We start from the raw sequence: 24,986 nt of genomic DNA on the forward strand, positions 1-24,986 counted from the left end.
TTGTAGCTTTAAAAGAGTGTATTCTTGGAATAAAAATTCTTCAGACAAAATTTATGGTTTAAAGACTCACACTTTATTCGCACAAGAGGTGGTACTATGAAGGTTAATAAGCACTTTTTTGTTCCTATTTATGGTAATTAGTATCACTAATGACATACTTAATTTTAATTGAGACGCAAACGAGAAGAATGGAATTAAATTTTCAAAAGTAAACATTTGTTTGCTTGAGTCATGAAACACTATAGAAAGAGGAGTTGTAATATTGAAAATATTTTTCGACATTTTTCAATAACATTTATGTAATTTTTATTATTATTTAATACTGAGTCTCACATTTGACTCGAAGCCGCGCATTTTAAATTGCAGATAATAAATGCAATTTTTAATAAAATGTTTAAAGTGGTTATTATAAAATTGACTTATTTTTCAACATGATAATGATTCAGAGCATGAAATGAAGAACTTAATTAATTTTAATTGCCGTAAAAATTTTGCGGAAACTGTTTCGCTTTACAATAACTTTTTTTGCGTTGCCATGACAAATATAACTCCATTCATTCCACTCTTCAGCATTTAGTTGAGCAGTAAAGTAATAGTTACCATATCAGAATTTTTATTTTTTTTTTGTTTCTATTCTAAAATGGTATCTATTTAAAATCATTACCTATTTCGTTCTGGTAATGGCTATTTTTCAATCGTTATGATGCTTTAAAATTCCAAATATAGTAAAATCCTTTAGTCTTTATCGGGCTTTGTCCCTGAAGGATTATTGTTTTCGTTTTGTGATTTTGCGTTGAATCACTATACATAAATGACCGTTTTACTTTTCAAACTGTAGCCTTGTATTATATTTGAAGAAATTAAATAATGAAAAATCTGCATAAATTTGTGTTTATTTCTCGCATTCTGATAAAACAACGGTACATAGAGCCATCAAATTTTGAATGACGTAATCCTGCTACGACTATGAGCATGTGGAAGACCAAATTTGAAATTCTGAATTTGTTTTATCGATTTCATATTTTGTAAAACTTTAACGAATTTTTGAGTAACAAACACAGCTATTTAAAAACGAGCAATGGCAACACTGTAGGGGGAAAAAAACATTGTATCTCCAGAGCGCGGAACTCTATATCGGAAATTCTAAAAATATGCTCATTTTAAAATTATTTTGCAACATTGCTACTGAACTGAATTTTATGGTTTAAGTGCAAAGGACATGATATTTAATAAATAAAGGTAACACACAAAACGATAAAAATACGCCCCTTTCGACGTAATTTAAAATCTGAAACATTTCAAAATTTTGGGGGGCACTTGTTTTTCATGAACTGAATAAAAACATTCGGGAAATAAAGCAAAATTTTCTTTACTGCCAAAAACCAAAAACAGTTCATATGTTCGTATCTGTTGCATGTATTATGGAGTTTACACTATCTTAGCAACATTCAGAACATCCTTTTGCAAATGAGTTATGTCGAATTACAATATTCATTGTAAAAAGAAAAAAAAAATACAGCCGCTCTTTACTTCAAAGGGAATGCCGAGAAGAGTTTCGAAAATGCAAAGTAGGATACTAAATGCAAAATTAATAATAGCAAGACACAGGGTAAGAACATATGCACTGACTGACTGATTCGAGTAGGATAAAGACAAACAAAACTGCAATGTGTAACATTTCGAATAGATAACCAGCTCCCAAGACAAATATGCGAGTTTCATTTAATTTATATCTTGCTGCAGATATTTGACATTATCTCTTTAAGGTAAACATGCCCAACGTCATTCACTTAAGGATTTCTAATTATTTGTAGTCCAAAAGCTACATTTCTAGAATGAGTACATTTTTTATGTTTGTACGCAAGATGATCTTTTTTAATTATCTCATCAAGTAGAAACTACATCCTACATAAAATCTGAGGAGGTGGATACACATACAGGTATCATTAACATCATTATGTTCTTGTGATCAGAGCACTAAATTTTTGACGTACCTGTAATGAGTTTACTTGACAAGCCGCTCAAATACACAAGCTATGAAAAACAAAGCGTTTATATTTTGGTCAATATACTGTCATTTTTATAAACGCTAATGCATATGCAAAATAATAAAAATATAATTTTTATAAAGCAGTTTTTTGAAATATTTTTAGTATGGATGGAGTTGATATCTTACATTACTATTATGTTTCTCTTAAATCCAGTATTTTTAGACGTGTAAATTACTTGTAGTCTTTTATTTCAAAATGTTTTTATATTTATTATGTTTATTTCCATTATGGAAATAAGTAAATAATTACACGAAAAATCAAGTTTCCTATTATAGCAAGAGTCATTATATTTCTGGAGTCACACCTGCTATGTGTTTATTTTTATTTCTTGAGTCACACATTAAAACTTTGGACATTTTCTTCCTCCTAACAGTTACGTAGGTACAAACTGACTCTTCAACACTTCAGGAAATTTCAGGAGTGATATCACTTTTCACCAATTTCATCACCAAGGGATTCGAATCATTCTACGTTTTAAAACACAGACGTCTAATGAGAAAGCAGGAAAGCCTGGGACAAAATTTTTGGAGTTTCTTTATATATATCTGTTATACTATCAATAATGTTTCTTTTAAATCCAGTACTTTTTAAACATCTATATTAGTTGAAACCTTCTTTTTCACTTTATTCTCAACTTCCAAGTCTGGTCTAAAAATAAAGTAGGGAAAAAGACCGAAAGGTGTGTCCGCGGTTCAAAAAAATCTCAGGTTGTTCCGAATCTTCTATGCAAATAGGGTTATCAGTAGACAGTTTTGTGATACTCCCATCCAATAAAATGATAAAGATTTAGCGTTTAAAATAATAAAGCGGCATGCCAACGATGTATGTGGAGTTCACAAGTGATCACAAGCGTTTTAATGCAAAGGAAATAAATGTATTAAGTTCACTTAACAACTTATGTATATATTAAGTTTAAATGTGCGTCTATTGCCTCAGACAGGATTTTTCTTCTGCAATTCTCAGCGTACAAAACTCCTAAGGAAGATTTACCGAGAAATGAAAATCATTTTTTTCTTACATTTGTTTGTTAATTCAGATGTTTTTCATTACTTTTATTATATCTTTTTTCATTATTACCAAACTGAATGTGATATTCGAATTTACTTTGAATGCAATTCGAATTTTAGTTAAAGAAAAAATATGTAAATTAAAATTATAACTTAATTAAAGCACCTTAATTCTTCATTGTACTTTAGGTATTTTCTTTCTGTATTATAAAATCTGTAATAACGTTTTCTGGACTGCGTCTTTTCTACATTAATTCATCACGTAAGGCGTTTAGATAACGAAGATGATGCAGCTAATTCGGAACCTTAAATTTCCTGAACCAAAATCACTTCTCTAAATCAGCTGCCATACTGAACACTACGCACTTTGCTTCTAACCCTGTTACCGCTGCTTTCTTCCTATTGTAAAAATACCAAAAGTGTAAAGATTCTGCAAATAGGTACCAGAATATTGCCAAATAAAATATGGCCAAAATGTCAACTGAAATAAAACTGATTATTCAGACTTTATCGGCTGCCAGTTTTCTGTTTATTACCGATCAATATCTCAAAAAATATGTATAAATCAAAATTTTAACTTAAATTAGCAATTATACCTTAATTTCCTTCTGAATTCTAATTCCATAAAATTTTGTCTGATATTTTTATGAGTGCAACATTTTTTAAAATTAAATTTAATAATAAAAATAGCATTACATATTCAATATTTCAAAATAGCGTTACATAGCTACAATGATGTAGACTTAGATGCAATGATGTATAAGCATTGAAGTGTAGATGCAGATTTCTAAATCAAAGAGGAGAAAATTGCAAATTAAAATGAAAAATTAAGGGGGTATTCTTAATTTAAGTTTTAATTTTGATTAACACATTTTAATATACATATGTAATGATAGCACACATTTTGGAAGCACTGAAATAAAACGCTGAGACGTAGATGCATAGAAATGCTAATTGCGTGGATACTTGATGCTTAGAGCGTCCATCCATTTTGAAGAAGAAGCAATCGAGCCGGATTAAATTCTTTTTAATTTAAATTCTCATTTTGTGGCCACAATTCACTTTGCACTCCACCCGTGCCTATTAAAGAACATTTACAATTTTGATATTATTGCCATTGAAGCGAAAGTAGCAGCGCACACATGATTGCAGAAAGACGTCTGGCCAAGAGGAAAGCACAAGCAAAAGTGATGCATAAGTTCACAAAAAAAAATGGGAGGAAGTCAAAAGTTAAAGTTTTTTAGTTTTGGTGATTGGTCAAGAGGCATCTGTATTAAGGGTTACGAAAACTCGCATGAATAATTTGAATGACGCAGTTTACACTTACAGCGCTATTTTTAGGACAGATAGATGAAGTTCCCAAATGAAATAAAAAATAAAAGAGGTTATAGTGAATTAAATTTAGAAGTTTTCTTTGATATTTTTTATCTTACATATATATACAGTGGATGGACAAAAACATGGAAACACCTTTTGAAATGCATGTTTGAAAAGAAAGATTGATTTTAATGAAATATGTAGGTGGCCCTGGCATTTTTGACTACTGACGTCACCTATACAACTTCGTAAATGTGCTAAACAGTTCGGTTGTTGTCGGAGTACTGTTATGTGAGGTTGTCATTGCATTATGTCAGAGTTAACAGACTTCGAACGTGGGCACATTGTTGGAGCACGTATGGTAGGTGCTTCCGTAAGCAAGGTAGCCGAGGTGTTTCAAGAGGTACTGTATCGAAGATTTATTCCGCATATTTGAAACGCGGAAAAACATCATCTGCTAAATCACAGCGCGGACGAAAGTGTGTCCTGAGTGATCGTGACAGACGATCATTAAGGGCAATTGTGACGAGAAATAAGAAGACCACAGCTGCAAAAGTTACTGCTGAAATGAATGTTGTGTTACGGAACCCTGTGAGTACCAAAACAATTAGAAGGGAGCTTCATAAACAGGGAATTTCTGGCCGTGCTGCAATTGAGAAGCCACTCATCAGTGATGTTAATGCCCGTAACAGGAAAAGGTGGTGTCATAAACCCTGGACTATAGAGCAGTGGAAGCGAGTAATATGGTCTGACGAGTCTTCTTTCACATTGTTTCCCACTTCTGGCCGAGTTTACGTCTGGAGAACGCCATCTCAAGCCTATAATACAGACTGCTTGTTGCCAAGAGTGAAACATGGTGGGGGTTCTGTTATGGTTTGGGCAGCCATATCGTGGTTCTCTGCTAGCCCCATGATAACTGTGTCAGGGCACATGACTGCCAAGACTTATGTGAACATTTTGGCCGATCAAGTTCATCCCATGGTACAAACTTTGTTCCCCGATGGTGATGGTGTCTTCCAAGACGACAAAGCCCCTTTTCACACAGCTCACATTGTCCAGGACTGGTTTTCTGAGCACGTGGATGAGTTGTCCCATCTGCCCTGGCCACCACAGTCACCAGACCTGAATATTATCGAACCTTTGTGGTCTACATTGGAACGGAAAGTGCGTTCTCCTTATCCACCGCCAACATTGTTATCTGAACTTGCCACCGTTTTGCAGGAAGAATGGTATAATATTCCCTTGGCAAACATACAGGAACTGTATTTATCCATTCCGAGAAGACTCCGGGGCCCAACGTCAAGAAATCAGATTTCAGGGCATTGCAGGCCGTGGCCCACTAGGGCTGTTGCGCCACTAAAATTAGTTTTAATATGTAAAATATGATATATATATATATATTTCAAGATCTTTCAAATAACAAATTAATAATAGCCCTTTAACTCCTGTTTTTATTCTAAATAACAGAGTAATAATTTTTCTAACTAATCTCCCTGCAATTCTGATGCGCACTTATCAATGAAATCTATACCCAACACCTGGGCATTAAACTGTCATGTGATCTGAATTGTAATCCCATTAAAAAGACTAATTGCGTTGTAACTCTCCTTCCTCGCTCTTTACTTCTGCTTATAGACGCTTGTGTCGTCTTGCCGCCAGCCACGCAGAATTTACTTTTCCAGCTTTCTTCCATTGTTTAAGAAATGTAAGCTATACAAAATTGGGGGAGGTACATAACGCATCCACAGTGATGTGCATTATCAAGGAATAAAATTATGTGATGAATTTACCGAAAAGTCATCTTTCTATCTAGGCAGTAAAATTTCTTCAAGTTATAATGCAGGGAACCTTCGTCAGCACGTTGCAACTTTCTTTCACAAAGTCATCTTATTAAAGTAATGGCGCAATCTCATTAACATATACATATATGTATATATTTCAAGTCGTTTCTCAGTCTTCAAATTATAATCGACTTTGATTGATCACGATTTTGAAAGACATTAATTCTAATTGACTATTAATATAAATTATACCTTTCTTTCAACCTGCTGTTTTGTAAGTGTATGTTCTTTTGTAAGTAAGCTCTTTTGTAGCGTCTCAAGCTGCCAGCCTTTTGCTCGGCAAGAGTATATGTTGATGGCTTTGATATTGACCCATAATAAATAGCAAACTTGACAGATTAAAAAGATTAGATATTTATTTTTATTTCATTTGACGTTTGTGATTTGTTGGCACAATTCATTCAGTGTTTCAATAGTGCCTTTTCTAGATTATTCACATATTTGATAATGTTGCAGTAGGAAGAAAGAAGCACGGCAGCATTTTAGCAACAACATTGATAGAAGCAAATTATGTTTTTATTGAATACAGCAGCTTATTAGGAAGAATGTTTCGGTTTTTATTAGAATGAATTTTGAGTTCTAAATTAGCCATGTCATCATCGTTATGCAAAAGTTGTACGATACCGATTAATACAGAAATGGTGCAGTCCAGAAAATGTTACTCCTCCTTTTAGAATAGAAACACGAAATGCGAATATTAAAATGAGGAATTAAGATGTTATTGCTAATTTTAGTTGTAATTGTGTTTTACATAATTTTTATCTTTATGTGTGTATGTATGTACATATATCAGATGAAAATTAGTTCACATTGTGCGGTCGTTTGTACTTTAGATAAGTAAAAAGAAATTTCCACAGTTTTGTCACTCCCTTGTTAATATTCATAGAAACCCATTTTTTATTACAAGGATAGGACTTTCTTCGTTTAAAAGACAAGAGTTTACTATTTATAATGTTAATTGGTGGTGAATTTGAAATTATACGATATCACATTAACATTTCTGAGACTGGCAAAATATCAAAAATTAGTTATTTCTTTCATTCGGTCAGAATTTAAAATAATTGACAAAAAATTGAAACTCAAAAATTCGGGTTTCCACATGTTCAGATATAGCACAATGAACATTTGTCATATGGTAGCTCTAGGGCCCTCTGTCTTTCCAAAGTATGACAAAATCCCATACTTGCTCATAAATTCTACATTTTTTTTAAATAACAGAGATATAAATTCAAGATGTATATTCGTAAAAGTGATGTATTTTATCATAACTAATCTCAAATGTTAATGAAACCAATTTACTTTAAACACATAATTCAATATTTGACATTTCTGTATTAAATGTAAATTAAATAAATAAAATAATTGTTAATTTCCGCTCAAAAAGTATCAATATATTTCACCATTCCAACAAAAAAAAATTCAAAAAATTAGAAAATTAAAGAAAAGGTGAGGGGCTGCGTTAACTTAGACATACATAAAAATACTGAAAATATTTTATGGATAACTTAATTACACATACAATAAAATACAATTACAGATAAGCAGCAGTTGAAATAAGGACAATAAACATGTTTCTATGGCAGATTTTTCTACAGCTTTTCTTTCGCTAAAGTAAGATCCTGCCTTCTTCCTATCACTGTTCCTCCTTCTTCCATTTAATATCCCAACCTCCGATAATAGCTCCTCCACACAGGTGCACCAAAGCCTCCTTTAGGATCCATAAATATTCTTGATACGTACATTACCCCCTCCCGGGGGAGATCTTCAATTGAGACGTGGCACTCTTACAAATTGTGCCTTCTATAACCATTAGTAAAGACCGTCCTTACGGACGCAATCGATCATCCTTGCAGCTCGAGTCCACAGGGAATCAGGTTAGGATTCTGTCGCCTTTCTTTGTTACTTTTGCGGCTCGTCCCTAACTTCGAAATGCGTCAGGGAGATATATGGCCGCCATAGGAGAAAATAAATCCTGTTTTTAAAACTTGAAATGGATTTGAGACGGTTGCAGCCACCTTGCTCCATTAGAGGTGGTGAAATCCTACGAAAAGCGTTGTCCTGATGAAATATGGAACATTTCTTTATCTTTTGTCTTTCACCGAGAAAGGCAGTACTCTCAGCGAATTACGTGACAAAACGCTGTGGACGCAGATGCATCCAAAAGCAATGTTTCTCATTTTGTTCCCTAATCCAAACATGATAATATGGTTGACAAATTATCGAAGAAAGATTCATGGTATAATTCATGAATTGAGTTTTAGTGCATAATATTCTCAAACAAATATTAGAATGTACAAATACTATTATATATCAGAATTCGCAAAAAAATGTCCTATACTTTCAAAAGCTTTTTAAAACGCAAATATTAAAAACTTGGAATATTTCGATTTCAGAAATTATTTTATTTTGCCAATAGAAAAGGGAAAGCGACAGGCTATTAAAGATTGCTTCAAAAATCTGTTCAGTTTTATTATTGCTAACACATATGAACTGGATTTAAATTATAGGATGAATGGTTCAATATTTAGGTACGACAAGTTGAATAGAATCAAATATACACTAGAAATATTTTTATTCCTTCTATTTATTTCTTCAAGAAAATTTCAGTCTCTAAAACCAAAGGGGCAATTATCCAGAACTATTAATTTCGTTTTGGCATTTTGCGTTGATTCACTATAAATGTAGGTTCAGTTTTCAAAATGTTGCCACCAAATATTAGACCTCTGTATTATATTTAAAGAAATTAAATAATGAAGAATCTCCACAAATGTATGTATGTTTCTCGCATTGTGATAAAACAACGGTACCTAGAATTATCAAATTTTGAATAGCGTACATTACCACCCGAATAAGGGCATATGGAAGCCGGAATTTGGATTTGGTTTATTTTCTATTTCATATTTTGTAAAACTTTAACGAATTTTTCATTAACAAACTCAAAGACTTCAAAGCGAGCAATGGCAACGTTGTACGGGGAAAAGAAAACATTTTTATCTCCAGCGCGCGAGATTCTGTATCGGAAATTCTGAGGATATGTTCATTTTAAAATTATTTTGCGATATTGCTGCTGAACTGAGTATTACGGTTTAAGTACGAAAGACATGATATTTAATAAATAAAGGTAACACATAAAACGTTAAAAAACGCCCCTTTGGACATAATGTAATATCTGAAAGAATTCAGATTTTTATATATTTCTTACTCAAACCAATAAAAAATATATTAGTGATATTAACTGAAGAATCGCATGATCCGGATACTTTGAAACCAATTATCATCATGAAGACAGATTTTTGATGAATTTTCAGCCAATTAATGGTTTCCTAGAACCTCTGGAATATATAACTGGAAAGAGCTTGTGAAATTTTAATTCACCCATTCATTTAATGATAACCTGGTTTATACAAGAGTTGGAATTATTTGATGCAAAGCATGGAATAAAGCAAATGGAATGGAGCTAAAGCTCCGTTTGTTTGATTGTTATTTTTTAATAATCAATTTAGTTGGGATTTATTTAAAATTCAAATAGTTACTTATTTATTTTCAAAATTTGTCCTCAGTGCGAAATGTCATTTTATTAATTATTTCCCGTAATACGAAATCTGATGTTTTGGCACATTAATGGCTGCGTTTAATTGTCAGATAATAATTGAAGTTTTTTGAATTACAGGTTTATGTTTTTACACATATATTTCAAAACTTTGAAATTTTTCTTAGCGTCTTATCTTCGTTTTCCTATTTTGACTGAACTTTGACTAAATCCTTATTGGTGATGAATCCCAGCTCTAATCGCAGAAGATAAGAGACCTGCCTACGGAGATTTCCGACTGAATTCTAGCACTGCCAGGAAAGTTAGAATTGAAGCATAGCAGACGATTTCAAAAGAGATGTGTACAAGCTTAGAGAGTTAATGTGTATTTTTGTCGACAGAGCAATTCGAATATTTTGGGACACATACTTGTCTACTAAAATTATTATCCTTAGATACAAGATATTTAATTATCTATTTTCTTTACTAAATTTCGTTTGTATGAATATAATAAACATACAAGGACTAGTAAAATATATTCTTAATTTTATAATAAAACGCAAATTGAACATTTTGCTTTAATTACAAAATTTAATAATGAGTACATTTTCCTTCCATTTTCAGGGTTCTTCTTATATAGAAGCTTCATGTCCTTCATACCCTACTAGCGTCACAGGAGAGTTATAGTTCCAGTCTGAATTCAAATCACAAAATCTTAAGGTTAAATTAATCTTTTTATTTAACGCTTGAAATTAACGGAAGGTATTGCGTTCATTCCACTTTGCGGGTATTTAATATGCAACAAAACTTATAAAAAAACTGAATGTTTAAATCATGTAATGTGATTTGTACTACATAGAAAATAGTTTACTTTAACTGGAATTGTTTTTAACGTCGGATAGCAAAGTGGCTGAAACCACAATAAAATTTGACAGTGCCGGAGATAATATGTAAGACCAAGTAAGACTACCAAAAATTCTCATTCTAAAACATTCAAACTCTTAACTTAAATATTCTGTAATTAATTTACATTCAGGTGAGAATGTATAACCCTGCATACTCGCTGTTATAATTCTTACAAGGGAGTTTTGAATGATTGGAGAATATTTAGGATACTTATTTGCATTTGAACCATACAGAAACCATCTCAGATCCCAGCCCTTTACTTGCTTGCATCGAACGATGTCAATTATTTGAAATTACTAGCCACTTTTGAGATTTAGTGAAAGTTTACTCCGCTTGTTTAAAAACTTTTCGTAAGTAGCTTAGTGACAAAAGTACTTTAAGATATGAACTTACATGCAAAAGTAAATACTGTATAAATATAAATGTCTTAAAAATGCATTCTTTGAAATACACTATTCCTTTGTCTTGAAATTTACTAAGAATGTTTTATTTAAAAAGTACTCCGTTTGCTTTTATGTTTTGGAACACTTTGTCCACTTAAAAAGGCATATAGCATGATAAAACCTACAGCATAATAAGTAAAGAAAAGGAAAAACAAAATTAAAAAATTGTTTTTGAATTCGCTTTGGATAACTAAATTAAAAATGATTTTTAAAACAGCAGGAAACTGCGACTTACTTTCTAAGATAGTGCTGAATATTCAAGAAAACTGAATGTTAAAAAAAAATAGTTTAAATTTTGTTATTAAAATTTTTTTGAACCATGCTTGAAATACGTAGGATATTTAGGAAAGCAGAACATTTAATTTAATGAAATTCGTAATAAAAATTGTTTATACTACGAAGATTTTATGGTTCACAAACAATTAATGTATATTATTATCAAAGCAATCAATCCTCCTAAAGCATATTATTCTACATGTGCAGAATTTTAATGCGAAATGGTATCCTCATTTCTGTAAAACTTACGAATATATGTCTACAGATTACGACTTAAGACTATATATCCGTAATATTCGGTTCCATAAGAATGGAGCAAAGAGTTACTTTATTACTGATGTGATTATTCCTTATTAGGTAACGCTTTAAGAGTGGTAGTTCTGGTATAAGGAGTATTGACTCGTCAACGGGCATTTGGAGACATAATTAATGAACTAGTTCTCACCTTTCTTCAAACACACATGTAACATTATCTGAAAAAATTCACAATAAATTAATTATTCATGAAAAATAAGCATTAAGACTATGATCACTAGCGAGAGTTAAGGCCACTGGCCATCTGAGACTTGCAGCAGCACAGTTACAAGTGTGGTACTATACAATGTTTTTTGCAGTGGCAACAGATGCCAAAGCAAATCGGTATACTTATAGTTCTCTAGAAATATTTGAAAGACTACACTTAGAGTATTTTTAACGTCAATGTATAACATAGTGTTAAATTCAGCATATATGATTCTATACAATTTTATGTGAAAATAAAACTAAATTTTTTTTTTTTTTTTTTTTTTTTTTTAAGTTAGACCATTGAATATTTGAAAGTGAATGAAAAACGTTTTAAAAGCGAAACAAAAAAATATTTTTAATTATAGTCAGTGTCTTTTGAAGAAATCTAAAAGCAGCCGAGCAAAGACATAAGTAATGACGACTTGTTGTATTTCTCCTTCGCCAGCCAGTCATATACATACCGTGGCCATAAGGTCAGTTCATTACAAATTGGCAAAAGTAAACAACATCAACGTGGTAACTGAAAAGGAAATGTTATACAAAAGGCCAGAAAAACTTTAAATATATTGCTTAGTTGCAATATCATTTGGCTAATAACTGGATAATAAGCAAACTGGTTCCTTGCAGGCCATGAACACTTATTATTTCCACAGCATTCATAAAAAAGCTGCATTCGAAGTGACTTTCGAAGAAAGAAGTCTCATACTGCGGCCCACAGACATCATCTGTGCCCAGAGGGAATTCTATGAAACACGCAGCTGCATTAATTCGAATTATTTGTTGCTTTACGTAGCTTTAGAGACATAGATATATGTCTTATACGCGCTTCTGTTAGTGAATGAAAAAGAGATATAACAAACAGATTTGGGCTTTTCTATTAAATGCTTCAATGATATGGTTCATGACTGAGAGTTAAGATCGGGGAACTTCTCACGTCAGTACAATCAATAAATTTATTTCACCAGCCCGCAGATGGTAGCACTTTAGTTTTCTTGTGCTTCCTGGTTTCCTATAAAGTTTTTATCTTTTGTATGCTTTCCTTGAAGCAGTCACGAATATTTGGTTAGCTGGACGCACAGCTGAGAATAGTAGCATATCTTTTCTTTATATATATATATATATATGCGGCTAAAGTGTGTGTCGCCGATAGTTTATTGTTGCCACTCGGAAAATGAGCGCCGAAATTAACGTTTCGGCAGTTTTTAATTAATATCTCGGCCGATTAAAGTCGTACGAACATGAGAACGGTATTGATGGATTTGGAGAATTTTTTGGAATCCGAGGACACGCGTCTGGAAATTCAACTCGGCGCCCTTCCGTAGATATTCGAGAAAAAGAATTTTGCACGTATCCAAATCCCTGTAATAGGGAAACCCCAAGAAAGAAAGTGGAAAATGTAGGAAAACGTTGGGGAAAATTAGTTTTTAGTTAATATCCCGGCTAATTAAAGCCCCAAGGAGAGGCTAATGGTCAAAATGGCGTGCCACGGACCTCGCAAGGGTGGCGTGCAACGGTGTGCTTCGCTAAGCCCGGGAGCCAACTGTTTCAGAGGAGACGGTGTTACTTCACTCCATATATATATACGGCTTAAGTGTCTGTTTGTCACCGATAATTTATTAATTGCTTGCGTAACTGTACTAGCCAATGGGGTGCAGTTGCCACTGCACAGGGTTGCCGTTTCAATTGAGACTTATACAGCTTCCTGTAAAACTTGCCTTTGCTATAACCATCCATCAGTCTCAGGGCCAAACGCTTAAGGGGTGTCATACACCTTAAACAACTAATGATCTTCAAATATGTGACTGTTGCCAAGAATTGGGATATTTTATTTATTTTAAAAGTCATTACATCCGACCTTTTACAGCTGACTACATAATATAGCTGCTTTGGAAACTAGTAACCAGAAAGTTTGTGTTGCCGCAAATATTTTTGTAATTTAATCCTCTTTGTGACAAAATATTTCGCCAATTTTTGCCCTTGCGCGCATGATATTTTAAAAATGGCTAATGGTACATACTTGAAATTGGATGGAATTCTTTATATAGGCACTACTTTCTAACTGAACCAAAAAGCTGATGAATATTTTAATATTGAAAAATTTTATGGGTGAAAACATTACAAATTTTTTTAATAAAATACATTTTATAAACTCAACTCAAAATAAAATAAAAATTTAACATGAAAGTTTTAGAATTTTAGGTTCACAGTAGTTTCCAAATGTTATAAAAGCTATATATTAAATATGGAATTAAATTATGCAACAGAAGGTTTTAAACTGTGTGCGCAAGGTGGAAACATGACGAAATATGTTGTCACAAAGCGCATTAAATTATAAAAATATTTGTGGCAACACAAACTTTCTGATTACTATTTCAGAAAGAATATTATGTAGTCCGCTGTAAAAAGTTGGAGGTAATTGCTTTTAAAATAAATAAGTTATACCAATTCTTGCAACAGTCACCTATTCGAAGATCTTATGGGTTTTAAGGTGTATGAGTCCCCATAAGCGTGTTGGCATTATTTTACCTGAGCCTGCATTTGGACACGGTCAACTTTATATTGCCTGTTCAAGTGTTCATGAAAGAACGGACGTAAAATTAAAAATAATAGATGGTCCTCTGCAAGGCGAGCTTAAAAATCCTGCAAAGATCTACACAAGCAATGTTGCGTACAAAGAGATTTGTAACATGTGAAATAACGTTTCATTATTTAAATCACCTTTATTGACTGTGCTAGCGGTGGCTCTTAAGAAATGTACCGCCAGTGATTTCCTTCATTGCACTCTACTTTAAGCAATTAAGCAAGTAGAAGGGGAAAACCCCGTTAGGCAGTAAGTAAAGGGGTGTCTTCGCCGCCGGCTCTGGGTAATTCAGTTTAAATTAGCAGACAATTTTGTACAAATCATTTTAATTACATTTTATAATATCTAGAACAGCGGTCATTTCGTATGACCGCCAGGCTTTTCAATATTGTTATATACTAGATGGAGATTTTAAATAACTTACGTCTCGTAAAACCTGTTTATTTGTAGTTGTTATTGGATCTACATTATATCATTTAAAATTACGCATAAACTTTGAGTGCTGCTTAGCTTTCAAACGAAAATTCCTTTTGATGAATTTAAGTTGTAAATAAAATTAGAATAGAGATTTTAATTAAGAGATGGTATTGCAAACCATGATTTTAAGGCAAGATAAAAAATGGAGGAAGAAGTATTTATTTTTCAAGAAAGATGGGATGTTATATATTTCTGTGGTGTTGTGCGTTTAAAATTGCATTTTTGTTTGCTATAGAGGAATATCAGTTCCAGATAAATACAGTTTATGTTTCCATTGCGAAACGAGTAATGAAGTCAAATACGAAAGCTTCCCCGAAAGCTAGTGGAGGAAAGGAAAACCATAATTTCTGAAAGTTTGCTTACTACTAATACTACTGAAGCAAATAAATCTAATGAAGAAAACATTGACCCAAGTTTTGTTCCCGCGCTCAATCAGTACAAACCGATGAAAACCAATTACTGATTACGAATTGCTTAAAGATTGTATGGTTAAAACCCATTAGCCGCTGGTGTTGCGTTGACGCAACGGTCAAAATAAATGCGTTATAAATATAGCTACCTAATATATTTTATACCAGCAGATGATTTTGTGTAGAGAATATTATGAAGATTACTTCTGTAAAAAAATATTTGCCTTCAACAATCATTTTGTTTATAATAATAAATCTCATACTTTAAGCAAAATTTAAGGAAAATTTTCGACCGGGAATTTTTGCTGAAAATATTTAACGAAAGAATCGCCGTCTTTATGAGTGATTTATTTTTAGTCAAGGTCACCGTTTAGCAGAATATTACTTCAGTAATATGTTTATATTTGTGTTGGGAAGGAAGAGAAAACAGGTGCTGCGTTGACGCAACGTCAGCAGGAAACGGGTAGTCAATCTCCTTTTTTACTCATTCCTTTCGATGTTCAGTTTCATGTTCTGGTTGTTTAAAAAGGCCTAGAACGACGTATCTTACATTAGAAGAAGCCCTTCAAAGATTTTTTGATGAAGAAACAGATGATGATAATGTTAATAATGGGCAGAATAAAACTGATATTGTTGTTGTGCCCCCAGAAATTGCAGAAACTAGTGACGAAGAAGAAAGGAATGGCAATGTTTTAAATAATGATAATGATATTTTACCAAATGATATTGCTGGGGAAGTGGAAATTCACGTAAGAAGTTAGTTTCAGCCTTCTAAAAACAGTTATAGTCATACTAAAAGTTTAAAAAGCAGAAGACTCAAATCTTGAAGTGGATAAAAAAGGAACTGTTAGTTATGTCGCAGGAAGAACATGAAGAAAGAGGTAGAAGAGAAATTATAAAAGACAAAACACAAGGTAAATCTAGTGCACAGATTTTCGATTTTCTTTTTGGTTTAGACATTTACTCTCTTCTCGTTGAACAGACAAACATATACGCTCAGCCAAAAAAAAAAAAAAAAAAAAAAAAAAAAAAACAGAATTTATTGCATTTGAAGCCTATATGAGAAGATTTATTGGAATATTACTGCTTGCAGGATATCATTCTTTACCTCAAGAAAAAATGTATTGGTCTTTTGATAAAGACATTTCTGTTCCTGTTGAACGAGAATCGATATCACGTTTGCAGTACAGGAATATAAAGCAGAACTTGCATTTTACAATAGTCAAATTGACAATACTGATAAATTATATGAGGTGAGACCGTATCTAAACATACTAAATATCACCACTTTTTACTACTGGAAATATAAAGTCTCTTTTAGATTTCAAACGCGAGAATGCATTATTCCTTTTGAAAACTCCTATTGAGAGTGTAGAATTAGCCAGAAATAGATCAGCAACAGGAAGACCTAGTAAATTCAGCATTCAAAAACCATTGCATGGAGATGGTAGACATTTTATCGTACAGTCCGTTGATAACAAAAGGCTTTGTTGTAAAGAGTACCATAGCCAGACTGTTTATGGATGCGAAGTATGTAATGTAGCTTTACATCATGATTGTAATCAAGCTTTTCGTGCTTGAATCTTACAATTGAAATAATCTGTATTTGTAAAAGAAATACAATGTATATTTTAATATTAAATTAATTACAAGTAAAGTTATTTGTAGATTTATAAAACGTTATACAGCTAAAACGTAATCCTGCGCTCCACTCAAAAAAACATCACACGAGTACAATCCTACTCACTAAACATCTGTAGTCTTCCGCTGACGTTGTGCTAACGCAACACTCGCTTTTTCCACAGGTAAGAGCATTTTTTTTTTTAATTTTCAATCTAAATTTATGTTATAAATACTTAATTTAATATTTGTTATTATTTTTATGAGAAAAGAAACATTTCTTTGTAGTTTTGGCGGTTAATGCGTTAAGTCTGCTGAACTTGATGGACCCTGACAAATAACAATTATTTAATGTACTATTTTGTCAGCCAGCATAGCAGTGAGACATTTATGAAATCGCTAGTGATTTGCGATGTCTTTTAAAAGAAAAAAGTGTATATTTCAAGAATTTTAAATATTAGTTGATAAAAGCTTACCTCACGGATATAGCATAACCTGCTGTTTTCGTTCGAATTGTTAAAATGAGTTTTAATTAGTTGAGGAATCATTAGAAAGTCCTTTGAAACGAAAAACAGGTGCGCAGTATATATATATAATTTGCTAGGAATAGTAAGGATGCTAATTTTGGTAATAAAAAAAGGAGTAGCAATAAATATAAGAATAACGAAAGAAGAAAAATTTCAGAATAATTTTTGCGCTGTGCATTGCCTTATTCATGAAAACGTACTTTTTATGAAAAATGTGCAGATGGATATCTTTATGGACACTGTGATAAAACAGTAAAATTTATCTCTGACTCTGAATTCTAGAGAATTTTTTGCATTGCTAGAAGAAATTGAAATGAATATGGAGAAATGAATTTTTATATCAAAGTGAGATGGTTAGATCAAAAAGTTGGTTGTTAAATGTTTGTTGGATTTTATAAATTATTTCAAAGTTCTCAGATACGAATACGAAGCCATCGATGAGCTATAAATTAATATATTAACAACACATGTAGCATTTTTTTGTTGATTTAACAGCTTTTTGAAAATTCTGAATTAAGGGTTTCAGAGAAACAGTAAATTAATCATTGACATATGTGCTTGTATTAAAACATTTAAACTTAAATTATCAAAACATTTCATACATTACTCCCTATATTTTAAGCCCTGAACTAAGATTTCAATCGCAAAAACATGTCTGGAAAAAAGAGCATTATTACGAAAACTATTTGAAGAAAGATTTAAATATTTTAATGCTTTTGAATCCACTTGTACATCATTTTCATTACTGGAAATGAAACAAAGTGCAGCAGACAATCTACAAGTTTACAATATGACATAAACCTTATCTATAAGATAAGTGTTATGTCACAGTTTAAATTTTTAAACATATTATTATATCTGGAAATACAGATTTGATTGAAACCTATTCTTACGTTTTAAAAGTTCCTTCACCTAGGAACTTTCACAGTTTAAATAATCAGTTTGTTTAATAAAAGAACCCGACTGATGCATGAACATCTAGAATCCGTGATAAAGATAATTTCTAGTAATTTTACTTCAAGACTGGAAATTTTAATCAGACCTGAAACGTTTACAAGAGTGAATTTGTAGTAAGTAATAATTTTTTTTTTCATTATTTATATTCAAACACATGTAGGTTTTCTGCATGTATCGCAAAAAAGATTAATGTAATGTACCAGATACCAAAGATTATATGAGAGTAATATATAAATTGAAGGCAGTATTAGCGTTGCATTTTTGCAAAATATGGTCTGTACCAAAATTTGAAACGAAATTGTCGTTCAGCTGAGGGACAGTAACCTCGGGAAATATATCTAAGTTTTCTCCTTGTTTTTAGCATAGAAATATATAGATGAGCTTTTTTTGTAAACTTTGATTCCAGTAAGACCAAAAATGCTTCATTATTTTATATACAACTATTTCATGCTTTATTCTTAAGATAATAAACGCTTCATTGTTTTATATACAAATTTTTCACACATTAATATAATAATTTCTGCCTGCCATCTTATTACCACGTGTTCGTCCACGTGGTAGGCTGGGTGTTTTCTATAGATCATGCCAACTGCTATGAGGGAAGGGGGTTGTACCTATAACAGAAACGAAAGTAACGTTGGATACAACATTTTCATTGTAACTATGATTGAACATAACTAATGATCTATTGAAATCAGAAGCAAATGAGCGTAGTCAAACGTTTACTTTTGATGAGATCTATCTTTTGCATATACAATTTCCACTGCACTTATGATAGAAACGTTATTTGATCATACGTACAATTGCGTGTACCATTATACGTATGATCGAATGACCTTCTATAAAAAGCAGAAAAGATATTAACCATAAATAAATAACTCTTCCCGGATATAAAAATTGCACGAATAAAAAATCAAAATAATTTATATATATTAATGATGTAAGGATAAATTAATACCCTTTTGGGGTCTCAGAAATTCTTGATTCCAGTTAGGTTGCATCAGATATAACGTATGTGTGGGCTGTTGCTCATACTATTTCCTTTCCCGTATTTACAAAACCGTATATTTACAAAACCCTTCATTTGCAAACACACACACATTTCCTTGCATACAAATATATCTGCGCATATTTATGGAATCAGAGAGCTACTACGCATTTATACATCCTGTTTAGAGAAAAACGTTAGCTATATTCCTACTACATATATGGATATACAAATAGATCTGTATAGTTAAATGCCATAAACAAGAAATGAATTGAAACGGAAGAATAATGTTATTGCATACCGAAACAATGCCGGGTATATATTACTAGCAATTCATGATCTGATGGTTTCTAACCAAAGAAATTTGAAAAGAGAAGAATCAATTTTATTTCAAAAAACTGCAGTTGAAAACGGCTCTTGAAGCCATTTGAAAGTAATTCATGTAATTCAAAATCTGTTTTATTTTACGGTTATTTTATTCTTCCAGTTTTATGTGCTATATTGTAAGATAAAAAGTACTGTTGCAGGAGGAGCTCCTTTCCATTTTCCATCAGCTTTTGAAATGTTAAGAGTTTTATGTACCACGTCATCAAATGATAAGTGTGATAGCCACTAAAATATATCTCTGTGCCAAAATGTAGTTGCAGAAAAGCGAGGAGTGTCTGAACCAATCGTCACATGTTGAGAAGATGAAAAAAATATTAAATGAAAGGATACTTTTAGCGTCAAATAGAAAGAGATAACGTTCGCCCTTCCTTATTAAGATTAATGTTCGAAGAGTACAAATTAATGGCAGAAATGGAGAGAAAAAGAAATATTTAAATAGGAGAAAGAATATTCTTTGTGAAAAAGGCAACTACGAATTCTTATGCTGAATTCCAGTCACAAACTCATCTTTCTGCGAAGCGAAGAAAAGCTGCGTGAAAAGACTTTAAGGCAAAGTGGGGATGTTTACATATTGCTTTCGTCAGGACTACTAACACTGAAAATATTTTATATGAAGCATTTAAACTTCCCTTTCAAGAACAAATGCGTGGTGATTAATATGGATCATTTCCCACTTCAGCAGAATTGCCGCATATGTCCTTGTGTAAACCAAGAATTTCTAATACATTTGTTGCTACTGTGATGTTTGGCGATTAGCTTACGAATTAAAAATAAGTTGTAAATGATTTGAATGAATAAGAGAAATAACTAAAAAGGTATTAACAGTTGAAATAACTGATATAAATTCCAAATGTTATTTTTATTTTAGTAATGCTAGTATAGCTTAATCAAATATTCTATATCAGTATCCAACTCGGAATTTTCTATCAATTCTACGAAGTCTCTATCTTCTACAGACACATATATTAGTTTTAGCTATATTAAATGACTAATTATTTAAACTTGTGATGTTATACAGCTGGATTTATATGACAATTTTATATACCGGCTTATACATGGATTTTTAGGTTTGTTTATAGCTTTGGCAAAATATTGCCTCTCTGCTTATACACTTGTATTCAGAAATATATTGTAACTCTTTCAATTATTTCACGAAACAGAATATGAATATTTACTTCTCAAAGAAACATTTAAAATGGAGCTTGATAGTCAAAATAGTTTTTAAAAAAAGAGAAGGCTTAAATGTTTATTTATATTTTTATCATTCTCACTTGAAATGTACTCGATTTCCTTAAACAAATAATAATATTATATTGCCAGAATTTAAAATTTTAAACGCAGTTTATTCAGTTAGATTGTAAACTATAATTATATTGCAAAAGCCAGTCCGAAGGCTGTATTGTGTTTGTCTTAAAAATAGTGCTATGAGATAATTATTAACTATTATTATTAATGTTTCTGACAGAAAAGCTATTCTGCTCGGGGCTTTTGAAGCAATGACAGAGAAGCATATATATACAGTCTGCTAACTACTAGTCGGATTGACATAGCAGATCAATAATGTTCATTAAATAATTTCAGAATTGCACTTGAAAGCTCAGTATTGTATAGTCTATCAACAAATATATTTGGGTAGTTAATATTAGAATCTTTGTAACATCATTCCTATAATCCAAAGAAGAAAGAAGGAACTATAAATGGAAAGCAAAAATGACATTGAGGAGAGCATTTTTACAATAATAAAGATAATAATACAACATGTTCTTCATGAAAGATGGTACATGAAACTACAAAAGGACAAAATAATGTATTGATTCGAAAATAAACCTCTCTCGAGCATAAAATATACTCGTAAAACTGTAAGGAAAAAAACTGTAAGAATAAAACTGTAAGAATAAAACTGTAAGAAAAAAAAAAGTAGAAGAATATTTGAAAAGTGTATGCTTTTGATTGGAATTCGTATGTTTTCCATTTGAATGAAAGACAACCTATTTAGTTAAACGCACATTTGCTATGATATAAAAAATCAAATTAGGAAACTTTAACAGTACATTAGCCCACCAGCGGCCGAGCGGTAAAGTCGCTGAACACTGGTAGTTCGGCATTCAAGCCCATCCATGACACCAAAAAGTGTTGCATTCGTACGCGTTCATAATAGATTGAATGCACACAGATCCCATGATAGATTAATAAAATGTACTTTTATGAAAAGAAACACTTCAGAGTTCTGTAATTTTCTACAGAACTTTTTGTGCAGGTGTTCGCAGTGTCACAGAGTTCAATCAGCAGTTACACTTCAATCTACTAGGAACGTTAATCACAACGCAATAACTCGCAACAACAATAACTAAGCAACTAACTACTGAGAACAGATGCTCTCTCCGGCCTTACATAGTTTTTAACCGACCGATAATTTCTAGTACTTTTTGCTTCTCGAAATTACGGGGAAATAATATGAGGGTCGAATTATGGTTAGAATTAATATAGTGATCAATTACATTTATTCAGTTAGAATACATATTACGTTGATACAAGGACCGAACCAAAATAAGTCGGCAAAACCGCTGTCAGCTTGGCCATATCTTGCCAAATTACCGAGATACCCCTTTACTAAGTGTTAAATGAAATTGTATTCTTTCTTTTCCACTATTCGTGTTGCATTACACGGAAAAATACAACTTCGCGTATAACTGCACTAAAATCACCTATCTATGTACAAAAATTCGTAAACATGTTACCCGAGTTATAATTTGAAAGATTTTTTTAATTGCTTTTTGAAAGTTACTTAAAAAAGGAATATTGTCTATAATTGACTCCGAGAAAATGATTTCTGAAAGATGCATCATATTTAAATTAGATAAAAAATACAGATGACGTAAGGGAATGCAGTTAAAAATTCTAAGTTATTGTTCACATGCTTTCAATGAAAGTCATTTTGCGCCCCGACCTTTTCGGCTCTCCACCCACGAAAAGAAAGCCGAAAAAAAAATCGTTTATATGGGTTTCGGTTCTAATGGTCGTCACTTATATTTGAAAGTTTTCATTTTACTTTTAAACAACTAATTATTTGGAGTTACTTCCACTATAAAATCTCTTCATTTGTTTACACATCACGTTTTCTTTATAAATACGCATAGTGTAAAGCTTGCAATTTCAAAAGAGTATATGCAGTAAAGCAGTGGTATAAAGAAAAAATATGTGTTTATTCACTTTTATCAGTCAAGAATGAAGCATGGAGTAGATATGAAGAACATGCCTCACTAACTCTCAAATACTTTATAATTTATCTCAAATACTTTTCTTCCCAGCATATTACTATGATAAAAGGATATTTTCTTTATCCCAAAGTTTGCGCAGAAAAAATGTCGAGTCCTATAGAAATTGAATTAGAGTATTAACTCTTATTGTATCCACATCACAGTTTAGGACTAACTACAAACCACCTCAAATCCCAAATACATTTGATAATCATTTTAAAATGTCATAAAGGTTAAAAAAATTATTAAATAGCTTTTGAAACAAGGAATGATATATTCGAACACTAACTGTCAAAAAATGATTTTGCCTTATTATACCTATTCATCAAAAGCAATAACTGCATAAATTCGGCATGCAGATCTTGTAGTTTGATACACTGAACCACCAGCTTCGCGAGGCATATAATTTCAAAGTGGCCTTCTGTATTGCAACCGACAGACGAGTTTCGGATATTAACTAAATCGTAAATTAATCGTGTGCTTTTCAATTGCTTTTAACCAGATAGTGAATTCTTAACAATTATATTATATCTAATTCTGCACTGGGAATTTTTATAAAGAATTCCCGATGTTTTTATTACTTTTCAGAAGAAATTGGTTTTCAAAAACTTTGAATCCTTCTTTTTTAAACTCAGCAGAAGTCACTGAACACAATAGAAATTTCTATTAAAAGTCATTGGTCAGTCCCAGAAGCCCCTCTTTCGATAGGGATTCCGATATACACTGATGCCAGATTAGGCCAAGATTATACCTGTATCACCATATGGTAATGTCCCATGGTTCTGTACGCATTTTACTCTCCAGTTTTGTCTTGCTTCTGTGCGTAGACTTGAACCAATTTGTTTTCCTAGTCTGGTTTCATACGCCACCGTTAATCTCGTCATGAAAGAGTGTAAAATCAAAATTATTGTTTATATCTTTGAATAGAGTAACTCAAAATTAACATATACTGAGTTTAATAATCTCTTCAAAAGTATTTTTGACTTTAAAAAATAATTAAGAATTCAGTTGCAAACTAATTTAATACTGGTCCTTACAGGTTAGTTAAATAAAATTTTAGTTATTTAATATTGAATTATGATAGATTGTTATTAATGAATGTTCTTAATTGAAAGTAACTGATTGGCCGTAATTCACTAACACCAATTCGTAGAATTTTCGCAGAGGTAGAAACATTTTAAGTTTCAAATTCTGTATAATTACCGGCTTACGTTTCACCATTATATATCTTAAATTCGTTGCGTCCGTATGCTAGTAATATATTTGAGAATTTCAGTAATTTGATGAGGTGTTGTAACGTTTATGAACGAGAAATTTACGCTCTGAGTTTATTAAAAATTAACAAGAACAGTGTTTAATGATCGAAAAGCAAAAATTAAATTCAATCAAAACCTATCATAAATTTATATTTTAATGCAAAATATAATTACTTCTCTTTTAAAATTATGAGCTCCATTTATATCCTTATTCAAGCAAGATTAAGTGCCTTAATCGACATTAAACATTAAAGTTATTACATTGTTTTCATTATGTGAACGAATTTAAGGAATATCACTAAAGTAAGCATAGAATGCGATTGAAATTTATTATCTTCCAATTCGGCTGCAATATGAAGTGTTCTTATTAAAGGGATTGCAGATTCTGAATTTATTCACTACGTAGCATTTATATCGCGTACAAATGCAGATTTTAATATAATACTTGTTGAAATGTGTGTATATCTCGCTGAAACCTCATCGTAAGTACTAACATATGAAATGGACTCAATAACTAGAACTATATTACCAGAAATTAATCACTTTCATATTCTAAACCTGATGTAGCTAATGTAGAGAGGGATAATCAGTAATCCAGTAGCAAGTGAACACACAAAGTGGTAATACTCATGAACCTTGATAAACAGATAGG

Source organism: Stegodyphus dumicola, chromosome 4 (assembly GCF_044657685.1).
Source record: "Stegodyphus dumicola isolate Sdum_Otavi_A_Nest chromosome 4, ASM4465768v1".
Classification (NCBI taxonomy): domain Eukaryota; kingdom Metazoa; phylum Arthropoda; class Arachnida; order Araneae; family Eresidae; genus Stegodyphus; species Stegodyphus dumicola.